The sequence below is a fragment of the Mastigoproctus giganteus genome, chromosome 11, assembly GCF_048544385.1.
Source record: "Mastigoproctus giganteus isolate SK-2022 chromosome 11, ASM4854438v1, whole genome shotgun sequence".
Lineage (NCBI taxonomy): Eukaryota > Metazoa > Arthropoda > Arachnida > Uropygi > Thelyphonidae > Mastigoproctus > Mastigoproctus giganteus.
This window is the reverse complement of record NC_143585.1, coordinates 138,803,730-138,822,489: the sequence shown is the minus strand read 5'-3', so window position 1 is coordinate 138,822,489 and position 18,760 is coordinate 138,803,730. Positions and strand designations below refer to the sequence as shown.

General features: G+C 40.0%; 1 protein-coding gene across 4 annotated transcripts in view; it reads right to left on the bottom strand.

Annotated features, from left to right (window-relative positions):
• LOC150078471 (rho GTPase-activating protein 45-like) overlaps positions 1 to 18,760 on the bottom strand; it is a 492,654-nt gene that overhangs the window by 470,048 nt on the left and 3,846 nt on the right. Inside the window, exon 1 of one of the 4 annotated variants that reach the window (XM_090385483.1) lies at positions 3,336 to 3,407. The exons of the other annotated variants lie outside the window; for them this stretch is intronic. The gene's annotated coding sequence lies outside the window, so the exon portion shown is untranslated. Of the gene's footprint in view, positions 1 to 3,335; positions 3,408 to 18,760 lie in introns of those variants that run through there. 4 annotated transcript variants of the gene reach the window in all.

Below are 18,760 nucleotides of genomic sequence, written 5' to 3'. Positions count from 1 at the left end.
ATTTGCAAAACTTAAGCCTTTCTTCGTAAGAGCAACCCTTTGTTCCATTCACTAATCTTGTTGCCCTTCTCTGTACTTGTTTCAGCAGCTCTACATCCTTCTTGAAATGAGGCCTCCAGACCTGTATACAGTACTCTAGGTGTGACCTGACCATTGCCTTATACAAGGGAATAATCACCTCCTTATCCCTGCTAGAAAAATTCCTGTATATCACTGACAAGACACCATGAACTACTCTTGCAGCCTGTCTGCACTGCTCAGAGAACTTCATATCTGCCTGCACAATTATTCCCAGGTCCTTTTCATTCTCTACCACTGTCAGTGTAGTACCACAGAGTTGATATGTTGCTTTGGAGTTACTGTTTCCCATACGTAGTACTTTACATTTGTCAATGTTAAACTTCATTTGCCACCACTCAGCCCATCTGCTCAACCTTTCCAGATCCTGTTGCAGCAGCACAGTGTCAGTAGTGTCCTTAACAACCCTGCCAACCTTTGTATCATCTGCAAACTTGGACATTAAGCTTGATATACCATCATCAATATCATTTATAAAAACAGAAAACAATAATGGACCCAACGATAAACCCTGAGGGACTCCACTAATAACATTAGTCCACGATGAGCAGTGTCCATTGATTACCACTTTCTGTCTCCCCCCCCTCAACCATCCCTTTATCCATAGCAGCAATTTGCCTCCAATGCCACACGGCTCCAATTTGTGCATCTGTCTTCCATGTGCAACAGTATCAAAAGCCTTTCTAAGATCCAAATATATAATATCAAAGTTATTCCCTGCATCCAGTTCTTTTGTGACTGCATCATAGTATCCAATCAAATTGTTCAGGCAAGACTTTCCTTTAACAAAATCATGCTGTGTCCGAGATATAACTGAAGTCTTGGCTAGATGATCCTGCAGTCCTTCTTTAACCAGTGCCTCCATTAATTTTCCTGGACCAGAAGTTAAACTCACAGGTCTATAATTACTTGTGTCAGCCTTTGATCCTCCTTTGTGAATTGGGGACACATTTGAACATCTCCAGTCTATGGGTACCTCCCCTGAGTCCAAAGAAGCTCTCATAATTATGGCTAAGGGTTTGCTTACTTCCTTTGCTGCCTCCTTTAATATAACTGGATAGATCCCATCCACCCCGGGTGCCTTTTTTATGTTTATCTTCAACAATTTCTCCTCCACTTTCCTCTCAGTTATTACAAAATCATCTAGCTCACTGCCAGAGTTTAACTCACCTCTCGTATTCCCCTCCCTGAATAACTCCTCATGGGTGAATGTAGATGCAAATACTCATTTAGTTCGTTAGCCAACTGAGCAGGATCATCAACAGTTGAATCATCAATATCCAGTGGACCAATCTGATTCATCCCTTTGCTTCTAGAGTTTACATAGGTAAAGAACTCTTTGTTTTTCTTTGCATCTGTTGCCAAAGATTTCTCATAATCTGCCTTTGCCTGCCTAATCTCCTTTGTGACTTGGTTACAGATCAGCTTATATCTATCATAGGCTTCCATGTCACCCATTAATTTATATGTATCCCATGCATTTTTCTTCTCTGCCACATGTCTCATTAGCAGCAGTGGCTATTATGTGCCCCTAAACCTAGAAAAATATTTCTTAGTTGGTATGTAAAGCCTAGTAGCTTCCAAGATTAATTCTTTGAATGCTTCCCATTTTGAATTTGCTGTTGGTAACATCATCAGTTGGTCCCACTGTGTAGAATTTAAATACTGTCTCAGACCTCCGTAGTTGCCTTTACGAAAGCAAAAACCCTTCCCTTTATCCCCGATGGTAGTTACCTCTTTGAGTAAATCCGACTTCAGCACACTGTGATCACTGCCACCTAGTGGTTCCTTTATCTGGAGATTCTTAATGCATGAAGAATCACTACTGATAATCAGATCAAGAATATTATTCCCTCTAGTTGCCTCCCGAACATGCTGATGTAGAAAACAATCATCCAATAAAACCACAAAAGCCATGATAGGGTGTGAGTGACCAACCCACAAATTCCAGTTAATATCTGGGAAATTAAAATCTCCCATTATAAGACACTCTGATTTACTGGCCCACTATTTCCCTGTACAGTTTCTTATTATACTCACTAGAGTCATTAGGCCTATAACACACTCCTACTCTCAATGTTGATTTCCCAATGCTTAGGTCACACCAGACTGACTCAACACTGCACTGTCCAGTGATGTCGACCGACTTCACTTCCTTAGATTTTATGTCTTTCTGAACTAATAGCATAATCCTCCTCCCTTCCTTTCCTGGCTATCCTTCCTGTACAAATTGTACTCCCCAAATTCCAGATCTGCATTCCTTATACCTGTGTGACACCAAGTCTCTGATATCCCAACAATATCTGCCTTTGATGTTTTGAGCAATACCTCAAATTCATTAAATTTATTTACAAAACTGCTAGCATTGGTGTACATGCAAGTATACATGCACCTGTTCCTATTCTTAGCTACCCTAACATAACCCATGTGTTTACTTGTACTGCAATGACTCCCAGCAGTCTCTGAAATACCCTGCATCTTGTTTTCCAGGCTTCTGCTCATTCCAATAGAAGCAATGCAAGAATCACTTTCACCTCTGCCAGTGGCTACTGTTAATCTATTAGTCCTTGTATCTCCTCAAGCTAGAAGTTTTCCGACCCACCTAACACTGCCTCGATAGCATCAGCAAATATTCTTGCACCCTTTCTATTTAAGTGTATATCATCCCTGTAGAAGCAGGGATGATATATATGATGAAAAATTCTACCCCTTGAGCCTTGCTCAATCTTTCCAGGGCCGAATTGATCAACAAGGCTCTCATCATATCATCATCAGCCATTTTCAATCCACTGCAGGATGAAGGCCTCTCCAGCAACTTTCCAGTTCCTTCTGTTTTGTGCAATTGCCATCCATTTACTACCCACAAACTCATGAATTTCATCTATCCATCTCCGCCGTTGTCTTCCAGGTTTTCTTCTAGCTCCTCTTTGTTACCATGCTGTTATTTTCTTAGTCCATCTGTCATGTCTTCGAGCTATGTGTCCTGCCCTAGACCATTTTAGTTCTTTAATTTTGATAAGAATGTTCTTTACTTGAGTTTGCTGCCTAATCCATGTGTTTCTCTTCTTATCTAACAGTCTGATTCCCAATATAATTTGTTCCATTCTTCGCTGTGTAGTTCTGAAACCGTTGAGCTCTTTCCAACAGTGTATAATAAGCTATAGGTTGTTGAAAACATTTTACCCCCCCATTTCTCAAACAAATTTTTGTCAACAACGATCAATATGGCATCATGTTGGCCCACACGATATACAAACCTGTGCAAAATTTCATGTCAGTAGGTTGAGTGGTTCCAGAGATACAATGCTATGACAGACGGTCGGTCAGACAGACAACTGAGTGACATTATAAGGGTCCTTCGTTAGACTACTGACCCTAAAAATAACAAGTAAAAATAAATAATATAAGTAAAAATAATTTCATAATAGTTTTTGTAGAATATTCCAAATTTTTATTAAGTTCTCATCCGACACCTGATGCCGACTTCTTTTCTTCCTCTTTGTGTGTTTGTTGCTCAATGACGTTTCCACGAATCAACATATTTTGCTGGATTGAAGTAGGTCAGTGGTGGGCCTACAATTTTAAGAAACAGTAGGGAAAAAACTGTTTTTGTCATCAATGAAGCTCTGGTTGGGCTGGCGATCAGATTCATTTGTGAAAATCCTTGTTCGCATTCACTCGATGAAATTGGTATCGTACTCAGAGCATCCATCAAATGCTTCCATTCTTCCGAAACCATCTTTTCAATTAGGTATTCCAAAAATCCATGAATTGTATCTTTCATTTAACTGAAACCTAATTGATAATTTTCTAACTTAATTTTCACTAAATGCCAACAATTCATGTTTAGTAGGTTTAATACCTTTGTTGTCCTCGTTTTCCTTCTCTCATCACCAATATTGTTACTTGTGCTTAAATTTGAATTTTTTTCTTTTCTTTTTTTTTTTTTTTTTTTATATGGGAAAAATTTGGACACCACTGCAGTAGAAGGTGGATCAGAGCCTATTGGGAATACCCCTTGATCTGCTCACTGTTGACCTGTGTGACATCTCCATATGTGGGACAGGTGGTCAGATAAGTTTTACCAGGTACCACTAACCCTTTACTCTCTTAATTCGTGCAGAAGCACTAATTGCCTAAAGGCCAGAAATGCGAACAGTGCGTAACAAGTTAATTCTCTCCTAATCCATTCGCTATATGAAAATTTTCTTCACTCAACGGAAAGTATTTGAAATGATTTGCTATAAATGGACTTCGTTAAACAGAGGTCTGACTGAGTAATTTAGAATTATAAAAATGGTTATACAGTTTTATATAGAAAATATCTTAACAACAGACAGTGAAAAATGCAAATTTAGTTAAATAATTTTAAGCTTATTTGAATAATAGGTAAACACGTGAAAAAAAAATTACAAGATGTTACAAATTTAGGAGTGCACTCCATCCAAATGTCACACGTCACTGTTAATAAAGGTGCCGGTACTCTGTACCGTTGCGTACTGTCCCAAAAAAAGCACAGTGTATATATATATATATATATATATATTAGATAAATATGTTATCCTATTTTGTATTTACCTCATTTGCTAATGAGAAATTCACATTTATGCCAAATATACATATTTATTATTATTATTAGTAGTAGTAGTAGTGGTGGTAGTAGTAGCAGCAATGATGCAAAAAAAAAAAAAAGCAAGCATCAGCCTCCCCCACCCCAAAAATTAAATTTTTCAAGCTACCCACTTCTACAATACCAGTTCTCTTGGCTATAAGCAAAATTACATATTTTTGAACTTCACTCCCATAATTTCTCATTGACATAAAGAGTTTTTCTTCTGTCAATATCGATACAAAATAACTGTTGAGTTCATCTGCAACAACAGCTAGGGTATTTAATACTATACCATGTCCATTACACAAGGGTCTGATCTGGTTTGTCCTCTTCGCATTTATATATATGAAGAATTTCTTATCCCCACTCTTTATTCTCTCTTTGCCAGCCTAACCTTTTCTGTGGAACTATTACAGATAAATTTGTAGCTGTTATAGGATTTAATACTTTTTATTGCTCTGTAACTTTTCCGTGCTGTCTTTTTCTGCTCAAGTAATCTGACTACTTCATTATTCATCCAACTTGGAATCCTCCTTGTGGAGTATTTTTTAATGGTATATACACACTGAAAGCTTCTGTGATTAATGTTTTAAAAGTTCTCTATGAGATATCTACCCAGTTAATAGAGGCCATGTAATACCTTAAGCCATTGTAATTTCCATTGCCTTTAACTACTACTACTACCTCTCTCTTCATCATCCACCACAGGATTCCATGATCACTTCCTACTATTCGTTCCTGTACTGACAGCCCTATTATGTCATTTGGTTCATGGGTGATGATTAGGTCTAGAATATTCCTTTCCCTAGTACTTTCTCTGACATGTTGACACAAATAACAATCATCTAGTTGATTTTAAAAATTTTGTCCCCAATGTCAAGTTTCCTTCCCATTTGCTCCAATCAATTAGAGGCAAATTAAAATCACCCATAATAAGACATTTATGCTTACTTGCCAATTTCATTTGAATGGAAAGGGCAAGTAAAGTTCTTGCATATCATTGATAGAATCCCATAAGCTGTTCTATCAGACTGTGTGCACTTCTACGACAGCTCATTTGGTTCTGTAAATGTTATACAGGAACTTCGACAGCATGGACAAGGACAAGCTGATTATCACTCTCTTCACTTTGATCTAATCACAGAGTCAGACTGCCTTTGTGGCAACAGCACCTCATATAAGAGCTGTTGTCACAAAGGTTGAGCCTTATTAACTTAGTATTGTTCATGAACAATACCAAGATAATAATGCTATATAAAATATAGCAAGAGTAGTCTCCACAGTCCAATGCAGCAACAGAGACCACCACTGTAGCACTGATCAGCTCAGTTAATCAAAGTCACTAATATTACTACACCATGCATATTAACAATAGCAGAGGAATATGATGCAAGAAAGAAAGCTTATACAGCATCAGCCAAAAAAAAAAAAAAAACCATCCCATTTCACCCCAAAAGTTTGTCTAGTTCTGCCTTGAATAAGCTGTCAACTTCCACAACGACAGATGGACGTTTGTTGCAGCAATCAACCACCTGCTGGTTAAAGGCAAATTTCCACACATCTATTCTACATGTGTAGAATAGATGTGTAGAATAGAATTTCTACAACTGTCTTTCCTTAATTTGAATTTATGCCTCCTGAGCAAGAGGAAGAATCCCATCGGCATTGAGTTTGCTCAAACCACCATTCAAGATCTTATACACCTCAATATGCATCATGAGCAGATAGATCCACATGACACACATAACATCAAGCAGCAACAAACACATTAACAGGAAAGACAACTTCTTTAGTTAGCAACATAATTTATAAGCTACTACAAAAGCCTGTTAAAAATGCCAGATTTTAGTGTAGTACTACTGGTTGCCACCATTAAGAAGAATGATGCAGTTTTAAGTCCCGCTTCCACAAAATATGCACAGTCCATTGTGAACTATAGCACTGAAAGCTTAGTGCCCTTAACAATTAAACATGTATGCAGTCAAAATGAATTTGTAAACTCTTCTGGCCTCAGCCATCAAGAGAATCCATGTTCTATATTAAAAACATATTTTAAAATAATTTTGGAAATTAAAACCCTGATGACCTGTCAGCAAGAAAATGCAAATTTAAAAACTGCACACTTCAATGAACACTACAATTAACTACTAGCCTGTCAATAATGGGTGTGTTTGATGCATGCATGAAACGCAAAACATGCTTGTTAACAGTTTGATTCCAGACAAAGCATCAATGTCACAAAACCAGAGGCGGTGCCTCCGTAGCAAGGTGGGCAGGAGCAGCAGTGCATGGCACACGCTTCTTGATTAGACCAGGGTTCGAGCCCGTGACCACCAATACGGAAGATGCGGAAAGGTCAGGGAATGACCACCGCATATCCCCGGAGCAATATGGCCTTAGTTTCTAATGCTCCTAAAACACCAAATAACAACAACAAAACCAGAGAGCATTACCGAATGGAGTAAAGTATACAGCACTAAAGTGCTCTCAATAACTGCACATGACATATGCCAATCAACACATGCATATAATTAGATCTCAGAATTAAAGACACTGACCCTAATGCAGCATACCCAGTTAATATAGGTGAACAGTGTAATGCTCAGCCAGTTTTGGTGTGACATAAACACTGAAAAATAAAAATGAGGGTGGAAAAATGAATTTTACTGGACAAATGAATGTGATGAGCATAATGAAATGCTATACAGATAAATAGTGGGCCAGTAAATTAGAATGGGTTATAAAGTGGGACTTGAACTTTCCAGATATTGACTGGAACTTATGAGCTGGTCACTCCCAGCAGCGGGATCTTTCTGGATTTATTGGATGACTGCTTTCTAAACCAGCATATTAAAGAAGCAACAGTACACTTTATGCATTAGGAATCGGAACATAAAAGAACCACTAGGTAGACGTGATTACAGTATACTGATGTAGTGATTTACATAAACGAGTATTTTGCATCTACATTCACACATGAGGAGTTATTCAGGAAGAGGAATGCCAGAGGTGAAGTAAACTCGGGCAGTGAGCTTGATGATTTTGTAATAACTGAGAGGAAAGTGGAGGAGAAATTGTTGAGGATAAACATTAAAAAGGCACCAGGGGTGAATGGGATCTATCCAGTTATATTAAAGGAGGCAGCAAAGGAAGTAAGCAAACCCATCGCCTTAATTATGAGAGCTTCTTTGGACTCAGGGGAGGTACCCATAGACTGGAGATGTGCAAATGTGACCCCAATTCACAAAGGAGGATCAAAGGTGGACAAAAGTAATTATAGAGCTGTGAGTTTAACTTCTGTTTCAGGAAAATTAATGGAGTCACTGGTTAAAGAAGCACTGCAGGATCATCAAGACAAGACTTCAGTTATAGCTCGGACACAGCATAGTTTTGTTAAGGGAAAGTCTTGCCTGACCAATCTGATTGGATACTATGATGCAGTCACAAAAGAACTGGATGCAGGGAATAAGTTTGATATTATATATTTGGATCTTAGATGTAACAGATGTAACTGTTGCACATGGAAGACTGCTGCACAAATTGGAGCAGTGTGGCATTGGAGGCAAATTGCCGCTATGGATAAAGGGATGGTTGAGGGGGAGAAGACAGAGAGTGGTAATCAATGGACACTGCTCATCATGGACTAATGTTATTAGCAGAGTCCCTCAGGGTTCAGTGTTGGGTCCACTGTTGTTTTCTGTATTTATAAATGATATTAATGATGGTATATCAAGCTTAATGTCCAAGTTTGCAGACGACACAAAGGTTGGCAGGGTTGTTAAAGACACTACTGACGCTATGCTGCTGCAACAGAATCTGGAAAGGTCGAGCAGATGGGCTGAGAGGTGGCAAATGAAGTTTAACATTGACAAATGTAAAGTACTACATATGGGAAACAGTAACCCCAGAGCAACGTATCAACTCTGTGGTACTACACTGACAGTGGTAGAGAATGAAAAGGACCTGGGGGTAATTGTGCAGGCAGATATGAAGTTTTCTGAGCAGTGCAGACAGGATGCAAGAGTAGCTCATGGTGTCTTGTCAATGATATACAGAAATTTTTCTAGCAGGTATAAGGAGGTGATTATTCCCTTGTATAAGGCAATGGTCAGGCCACACCTTGAGTACTGTATACAGGTCTGGGGGCCTCATTTCAAGAAGGATGTAGGGCTGCTGGAACGAGTACAGAGAAGGGCAACAAGATTAGTGAATGGAACAAAGGGTTGCTCTTACGAAGAAAGGCTTAAGTTTTGCAAATTACTGTGTCTGGAGACTAGGCACCGGCAAGGTGATCTGATAGAGGTGTATAAAGCCTTAAATGGTTTGAGCATGCTCAGTGCTGATGGGATTTTTCCTCTTGATAAGAATAATCACCTGAGAGGGCATAAATTCAAATTAAGGAAAGACACATGTAGGATAGATGTGCGGAAATTTGTCTTTAGCCAGCGGGTAGTTGGTTGGTGGAATAGACTTCCATCCCTTGTTGTGGAAGTTGATAGCCTAAATAAATTTAAGGCTCAGCTGGACAGGTATTTCGAAAGAACGGAGGGATGAAATGGGAGTGTTTTTTTTTTTTTTTTTGTTTTGTTTTGTTTTTTTTGGCTGATAAGCTTGCTTTCTTGCATCATATGCCTCTACTAATGCTAATAAAGATGTAACTATTCACAAGCATATATGAAATGGATTCTGCTTTCATAAAGGTGAAAGATCTGGGTGCAAGGTTAGGAGTCTGGGTGCGAGGTTAGCCTGTGCGGCCATTGCTCCTTAAAGCTCTTCAAACAGAGAAGTTTTTCCTGATTTATTTTCTGCTTTATTAGTTTAAATTGTCATATTAACTTATTTTCTAGAGTAGCTTTATATTCCTAGTTACGATACTTAGTTTAAAGTTTAACTTAGACAGAGATTTTGTAGATATTACTTAGTATCGGTAACGGTATCAAATCCACGTGTCACAAACCAAATTTTTTTTTAACCAAATTTAGTCGATTTATTAACCAACTGTTATATCAAATTATCTTCTATAAGTAGATTATAGACCTAGTCAGGATCCTTAGTTTATTCTAAATTGAGATAGCGAGATTTGGAAGCTAATCAATACTTACGAGTCAGTAGAAATACCGTTCGGGAATTCCCGCCATTTTTACACGATAGCATAAGCTTAGTGTCGTATAGTGCATAATATAATATTGTCAATTAATCAGTAAATCTATTAATCTTGATAAACTTTATTGTCAATTAAATTGTACTTTTAACTCTATATATATATATATATATATATATATATATATATATATATAAAACGACTTAATCTAACAAATAATTAATACATAACTATAGTGGTACACGTGATACGGAAGTTGTATAAAGGGAACTCGTAGAAAACACTAGATACCGAAAAAAATATATATATATAACATAACTGTTTTGGGATATAACTTAAGGATTTAATTTTTGTTTTGAATTTTATTGAATTAAATCGGAATCATGACTCTGACCAGAGCAGCAAAGCAAAAGGCTCAAGCTAATGGGAGTGCTGTGGTTCAGGGGAGAACTGAGGGGGGCAGTTGCCCTCTGAATCACAGTCTATTAAAATGCACTGTTTGCTTGATGTTTGCGGAGCAGTCGGGTACGGGACATGATACTGCCAAGGGGGATGTCTTTGTGTGTGCACGATGTAAGGAGAGCAAGGAAATCAGGCGACAACTCAGCGTTGTTATGGGCCTTTATGAGAGCTTGAAGGACAGGGTGGATGCCCTCGAAGGAAATAAATTGAGGGGCCCATCAAGCTCTCAGCTGCCCACATCAACGCCAGAGCTTGCACTTGGTCATCAGGCAACACAGAAGCAGCCCCCTAGGCAGAATGCGCTGGTCCCACAGGAACTAGTAGTTGTTGGTGACTCTATTGTCAAGGGAAACGGGGAACATCCTTTGTAAAAAGGATAGGTGGAATAGGACCAGGGTATGCCTGCCAGGGGCAAAGGTTGATGACGTTGTAGAGCGGATATCATCTTTTAAGGGCACAAAAGGTGATATAGTTGTACACGTTGGCACTAATGATATTAAGAGTAGGAGACCGGCGGAATTACTTAGCAAGTACAGGTCACTGTTGAAAAAAAGCCGTGAATTAGGGTTGAACTTGAAAGTGTCTGCAATTCTGCCCAGACACGATAGGAGGGAGTATATGATGAGAGCCTTGTCGATCAATTCGGCCCTGGAGGGATTGTGCAAGGCTCAAGGGGTAGAATTTTTTTCAGCCTGGACTGTACTTGTTAACAGGAGAGATTGCTTCTACAGGGATGGGATACACTTAAATAGAAAGGGTGCAAGAATTTTTGCTGATGCTGTCGAGGCAGTGTTAGGTGGGTCGGAAAACTGCTAGTTGGAGGGGATACAAGGACTAATAGATTAACAGTAGCCAGTGGCAGAGGTGGAAGTGATTCTTGCACTGCTTCTATTGAAATGAGCAGAAGTCTGAAAAACAAGATGCAGGATATTTCAGAGACTGCTGGTAGTCATTGCGGTACAAGTAAACACATGGGTTGTGTTAGGGTAGCTAAGAATAGAAACAGGTGCATGTATACCTGCGTGTACACCAATGCTAGGAGTTTGGTAAATAAATTTGATGAATTTGAGGTATTGCTCAAAACATCAAAGGCAGATATTGTTGGGATATCAGAGACGTGGTGTCACACAGATATAAGTAATGCGGAACTGGAATTTGGGGAATACAATGTGTATAGAAAGGATAGACAGGACAGGAGGGGTTATGCTATTAATTAAGAAACACATAAAGTCCAAGGAAGTGAAGCCAGTCGACATCGATGGACAGGGCAGCGTCGAGTCAGTTTGGTGTGACATAAGCATAGGGAAATCAAAATTGAGAGTAGGAGTGTGCTATAGGCCTAATGACTCTGATGAGTATAATAAGATATTGTACAGGGAAATAGAGTGGGCCAGTAAATCAGAGAGTCTTATAATGGGGGACTTTAATTTCCCAGATATTGACTGGAATTTGTGGGTTGGTCACTCGCACACTAGCAAGGCTTTTGTGGATTTATTGGATGATTGTTTTCTACATCAGCATGTTCGTGAGGCAACAAGAGGGAGCAATACTCTTGATCTGATTATCAGTAGTGATTCTTCATGCATTAAGAACCTGCAGATAAATGAACCACTAGGTGGCAGTGATCACAGTGTGTTGAAGTGGGATTTACTCAAGGAGGTAACTACCATCAGAGGTAAAGGGAAGGGTTTTTGTTTTCGTAAAGGCGACTATGATGATTTTGTAATAACTGAGAGGAAAGTGGAGGAGAGATTGTTGAGGATAAACATAAAAAAGGCACCTGGGGTGGATGGGATCTATCCAGTTATATTAAAGGAGGCAGCAAAGGAAGTATGCAAACCCCTAGCCATAATTATGAGAGCTTCTTTGGACTCAGGGGAGGTACCCATAGACTGGAGATGTGCAAATGTAACCCCAATTCACAAAGGAGGATAGGAGGGAGTATATCACGATAGGAGGGAGTATATGATGAGAGCCCTGTCAATCAATTCGGCCCTGGAAAGATTGTGCAGGGCTCAAGGGGTAGAATTTTTTTCAGCCTGGTCTGTACTTGTTAACAGGAGAGACTGCTTCTACAGGGATGGGATACACTTAAATTGAAAGGGTGCAAGAATGTTTGCTGATGCTATCGAGGCAATGTTAGGTGGGTCGGAAAACTGCTAGATTGGGGGGATACAAGGACTAATAGATTAACAGTAGCCACTGGCAGAGGTGAAAGTGATTCTTGCACTGCTTCTATTGGAATGAGCCGCAGCCTGGAAAATAAGATGCAGGATATTTCAGAGACTGCTGGGAATCATTGGGGTACAAGTAAACACATGGGTTGTGTTAGGGTAGCTAAGAAAAAGAACAGGTGCATGTATACTTGTGTGTACACCAATGCTAGGAGTTTAGTAAATAAATTTGATGAATTTGAGGTATTGCTCAAAACATCAAAGGCAGATATTGTGGGGATTTCAGAGACGTGGTGTCACACAGATATAAGAAATGCAGAACTGGAATTTGGGGAGTACAATGTCTACAGAAAGGATAGACAGGATAGGAAGGGAGGAGGGGTTATGCTATTAGTTAAAAAACACATAAAATCCAAGGAAGTGAAGCCAGTCGACATCGCTGGACAGTGCAGTGTCGAGTCAGTTTGGTGTGACATAAGCATTGGGAGATCAAAATTGAGAGTAGGAGTGTGCTATAGGCCTAATGACTCTGATGAGTATAATAAGAAACTGTTCGGAGAAATAGAGTGGGCCAGTAAATCAGAGAGTCTTATAATGGGGGATTTTAATTTCCCAGATATTGACTGGAATTTGGGGGCTGGTCACTCACACAGTAGCAAGGCTTTTGTGGATTTATTGGATGATTGTTTTCTACATCAGCATGTTCGGGAGGCAACTAGAGGGAGTAATACTCTTGATTTGATTATCAGTAGTGATTCTTCATGCATTAAGAATCTGCAGATAAATGAACCACTTGGTGGCAGTGATCACAGTGTGCTGAAGTGGGAGTTACTCAAAGAGGTAACTACCATTAGGGGTAAAGGGAAGGGGTATTGCTTTCGTAAAGGCGACTACAATGGACTGAGACAGTATTTAAATTCTATACAGTGGGATCAACTGATGATATTGCCAACAGCAAATTCAAAATGGGAAGCATTCAAAGAACTTATCGTGGAAGCTACTAGGCTTTACATACCAACTAAGAAATATTGTTCAAGGTTTAGGCCTAAATGGTTGTCAGATGAACTAATGAGGCATATGGCAGAGAAGAAAAATGCATGGGATACATACAAATTAACACGTGACACGGACGCCTATGATAGATACAAGTTGATCTGTAACCAAGTTACAAAGGAGGTTAGGCAGGCAAAGGCAGATTACGAGAGATCCTTGGCAAGGGATGCGAAGAAAAACAGCAAAGAGTTCTTTACTTATGTAAACTCTAGAAGGAAGGGGATGAATCAGATTGGTCCACTTGAGATCGATGGGTCAACTGTTGATGACCCTGCTCGGGTAGCTAACAAACTAAATGAATATTTTGCATCGACATTCACACATGAGGAGTTATTCAGCGAGGGGAATGCCAGAGGTGTATTCAACTCGAGCAGTAAGCTAGAGAATCTTGTAATAACTGAGAGCAAAGTGGAGGAGAAATTGTTGAAGATAAACACAAGAAAGGCACCTGGGGTGGATGGGATCTATCCAGTTATATTAAAGGAGGCAGCAAAGGAGGTAAGCAAACCCTTAGCCATAATTATGAGAGCTTCCTTGGACTCAGGGGAGGTACCCATTGACTGGAGATGTGCAAATGTGACCCCAATTCACAAAGGGCGATCAAAGGCTGACACAAGTAATTATAGACCTGTGAGTTTAACTTCTGTTCCCGGAAAATTAATGGAGGCACTGGTGAAAGAAGCACTGCAGGATCATCTAGACAAGACTTCAGTTATAGCTAGGACACAGCATGGTTTTGTTAAGGGGAAGTCTTGCCTGACCAAATTGATTGGATACTATGATGCAGTCACAAAAGAACTGGATGCAGGGAATAACTTTGATATTATATATTTGGATCTTAGAAAGGCTTTTGATACTGTTGCACATGGAAGACTGCTGCACAAATTGGAGCAGTGTGGCATTGGAGGCAAATTGCTGCTATGGATAAGGGGATGGTTGAGTGGCAGAAGACAGAGAGTGGTAATCAATGGACACTGCTCAACGTGGACTAATGTTATTAGTGGAGTTCCTCAAGGTTCAGTGTTGGGTCCGTTGTTGTTTTCGGTGTTTATGAATGATATTGATGATGGGATATCAAGTTTAATGTCCAAGTTTGCAGATGATACAAAGGTTGGCAGGGTCGTTAAGGACAATACTGACGCTATGCTGCTGCAACAGGATCTGGAAAGGTTGAACAGATGGGCTGAGAGGTGGCAAATGAGGTTTAACATCGACAAATGTAAAGTGCTGCATATGGGAAACAGTAACCCCAGAGCAACGTATCAACTCTGCGGTACTACACTGACAGTGGTGGAGAATGAAAAGGGCCTGGGGGTAATTGTGCAGGCAGATATGAAGTTCTCTGAGCAGTGCAGACGAGCTGCAAGAGTAGCTCATGGTGTCTTGTCAATGATATACAGGAATTTTTCTAGCAGGGATAAGGAGGTGATTATTCCCTTGTATAAGGCAATGGTAAGGCCACATCTTGAGTACTGTATACAGGTCTGGAGGCCTCATTTCAAGAAGGATGTAGAGCTGCTGGAACGGGTACAGAGAAGGGCAACAAGATTAGTAAATGGAACAAATGGTTGCTCTTACAAAGAAAGGCTTAAGTTTTGCAAATTACAGAGTCTGGAGACTAGGCACTGGCGAGGTGATCTGATAGAGGTGTATAAGGCTTTGAATGGTTTGAGCATGCTCAATGCCAATGGGATTCTTCATCTTTCTCAGAATAATCACCTCAGAGGGCATAAATTCAAATTGAGGAAGGACGGATGTCGGATAGATGTGCGGAAATTTGCCTTTGGCCAGCGGGTGGTTGGTTGGTGGAACCGACTTCCATCACTTGTTGTTGAAGTTGATAGCCTAAACAAATTTAAAGCTCAACTGGACAGGTATTTCGAACGAACGGAGGGGTGAAATGGGAGTGGGTTTTTTTTTTTTTTTTTTGGCTGATGCTGAATAAGCTTGCTTTCTTGCATCATATGTCTCTGTTAATGCTAATGCTAATGCTAGATCTTAGAAAATTTTTATACTCTTTTCAATAAGACCAACTGCAAATTCTAAATGGAAAGTAGTCAGGGAAATAATTATAGAAGTTATCAAGCATTTCATATCAACTAAAAGATAATGTTCAGGGTTTAGGCCTAAATAGATGAAAGATGAAACTAGTGACAGGGAAGAAACTTACATGGGATGATTATAAATTATCAGGGGGCAAAGAAACACATAGTAAGTACAAATGGTCTACAATCAAGTCACAAAAAGGGTTAGGCAGGCTAAAGCAGATTATGAGAAGATTATAAAAAGTTAATGGCTAGAAATTTGAGGTAAAGTAGGAGAGTTATTGGTTTATGTTAACACTAGAAAGAAAGGAATGAAGCACATTGATGCACTAGATTTGAGGGTATAACTATGGATAACATAACCATGTTCGGGTTGCTGATAAACTGAATAAACATTATTCATTTACATTCATGAAAGAAATAGTAGCAGTAGTAAAGGCAAATCATGCAAGGAAACAAGCTTATATAACATCGGCCAAAAAAAAAAAAAAATCACTTTACAAGTCCACATTCCTCAAAGAATTCGTCTAGTTCTCCCTTGAATTTATTCAGCTCATCTACTTCCACAACAACAGATGGAAGGCTTCAAGCTTCCTGCTGGCTGAAGGCAAACTTCTGCATGTCTGTCCTGCAACCATCCTTCCTCAACTTGAATTTGTCTTCCCATGAATTTGTGTCTTCCACTCAGCAAGTGGAAGAATACCATCAACATTCAACTTACTCAACAGAGGCTTTACACACCTCAATCAGATCTTGCCGCGGGTGCATGGTCTCAAGATGCTGCAATATTTAGAACTGAAGCCTTCCTAGGTAAAGAGCACCCTTTTGTTCCCTTCACCAATCTGGCTAACCTTCTCTGCACCCATTCCAGCAGATCTACATCCTTGCTTAAGTAGGCCTCCAGACCGACCAGTATACATTACTCAAGATGTGGCCTAACCATGGCCTTATACAAAGGGATAATCACCTCCTTATCCCTGATAGCAAAGTTTCTGTATATTATTGACAAAACCCCATGAGCTGTCCTGGCAGAATGTCGACACTGCTTAGAGAATTTCATGTCTGACTGCACAATTACCCCCATGTCTTTTTCACTCTCTAATCTTCTTCTTCTTTGTCCTCGCCTTCTTCCCACGTTCATATGGGGTCCGCATTCCCTTCCTTAATTCTCTTCCTCCATTCCTTTCTAACCAGGGCTTCCTCTCTCCTCCATCCTCTCTCTTTCAAATCCTCTGCCACATTGTCCTTCCATCTTAGCTTAGGTCTCCCCCTCTTCCTCTTCCCTATCACCTCCAGCTTTTCACACCTCTTCCCTACATACTCCTCACTTCTTCATTCCACATAACCAAGCCACCTCAACCTAGATTCCTGTATTTTTTTACTCAGAGGCCCACCTTAACCGTACCTCTAATGTAGTCATTTCCTAACCTGACCTTCCTTGTCACACCACACATCCATTTTAGCATCCTCTTCTCCGCCACTTCCATCTTCTTCTCCTGGGCCCTTGTAATCGCCCATGTCTCAGCACCATACATCAATGCGGGTCTAACCACAGTTTTATACACTCTTCCCTTAGTTCTACAATTAACTTTCTTATCACACAGCACCCCACTCATCTTTCTCCAGTTCAGCCATCCACATTGCACTCTGTGCTGTATTTCTGCCTCAATCCTCCATCCCTCTCAATGATCGATCCCAGATACTTAATTTCAAAACTCTCAACTCCTCCATTCAATACCATATATTCTGTCTTTGTTCTCCTTATCCTCATGCCTCTATCTTCCAATGCTTTCCTCCATTCCTCCAATTTCTTTTCTGCCTTTCCTTGGGATGATTCGCACAGTACAGTATCATCCGCGAACAGCATACTCCGTGGTGCTCTATTCTTCACTTCTCTCACCAACACATCCATTACCAGATCAAACATATATGGGCTGAGAGCTGATCCCTGGTGCAGTCCAACTTCTACAGAGAAGCCCTCAGTCATACCTACACTGCTTTTAACCTGAGTCACCGCTCCCTCGTACATATCCTTCACAAGCCTTACGTTCTTCTCCCTCATACATCTCCATACCTCTTGTCTGGGCACTCTATCATATGCTTTTTCCAGGTCTATAAACACCATGTGCAACTCTACTTGCATCTCCCTGTATCTTTCCATCACCTGCCTTAAAGCAAAGACCGCATCTGTTGCTCCTCTTCCCAGCATGAAACCAAACTGTTCCTCTCCTATTTCCATCTCCTGCCTTAACCTTCCTTCCACAATTCTTTCCCAGATCTTCATCGAATGAGACATTAACTTTATACCCCTGTAGTTCCCACATTCCTGCACATCACCCTTTCCTTTAAAGATTGGCACAAGTATACTTTCCCTCCACTCATCAGGTATCCTATCCTGCTGCCACAGTTTTTCCATCAAATCCCATAGCATATCGATCCCTTCTTCTTCTAGACAACTCCATACCTCTACTGGTATCTGATCAGCACCTACTGCTTTCCCTCTCCATTTTTCTGAGTGCACTTTCCACTTCTTTCCTGCTTATGCCTTCCACTACTCTCATATTCATCTCTCCATCCTCGCATAGTGCTCTTGGGTTTTCCTCATTTAATAGCTTCTTAAAATAGTCTTTCCACCTTTCCTTAACCTTCTCCGGATCCTGTATAACCACTCCCCTCATCTTTTATCTGTTTTATTGATGAGAAGTCCTTCAATGCCTTATCTCTCACTTTGGCTATTCTCATCAGTTGCCTATCTCCCTCTTTCCTTTCCTTTTTCACTCTCTAATACCCTGAGTATAGTATCACACAGCTGATAAGTTATCCTGGGATTACTGCTACCCACGTGCAGTATGTTTCTAACATTTGCTACCCATGTGCAGTACCTTGCACATGGGTAGCAAATGTTAAACTTCAACTGCCATTTCTCAGTCAGCCGACCCAATTTTCCCAGATCTTTCTGTAGTAGCTCACAATGATAACTGTCTTCAATCACTATGCCAATATTTGTATCATCTGCAAACTTACGACATTCAGCCTGACATTCCTTCATCAATATCATTAATAAATATTGAAAACAACAATGGACCTAGCACTGAACCCTGGGGAACTCCATTAATAACATTAGTCCAACAAGAGTAGTTCAAAATTATTTTTTGCATCCAGTTCTTTGTCACTGCATCATAGAAACCTATCAGATTGGTTAGACAAGACTACCCCTTGAAAAATCCATACTGTT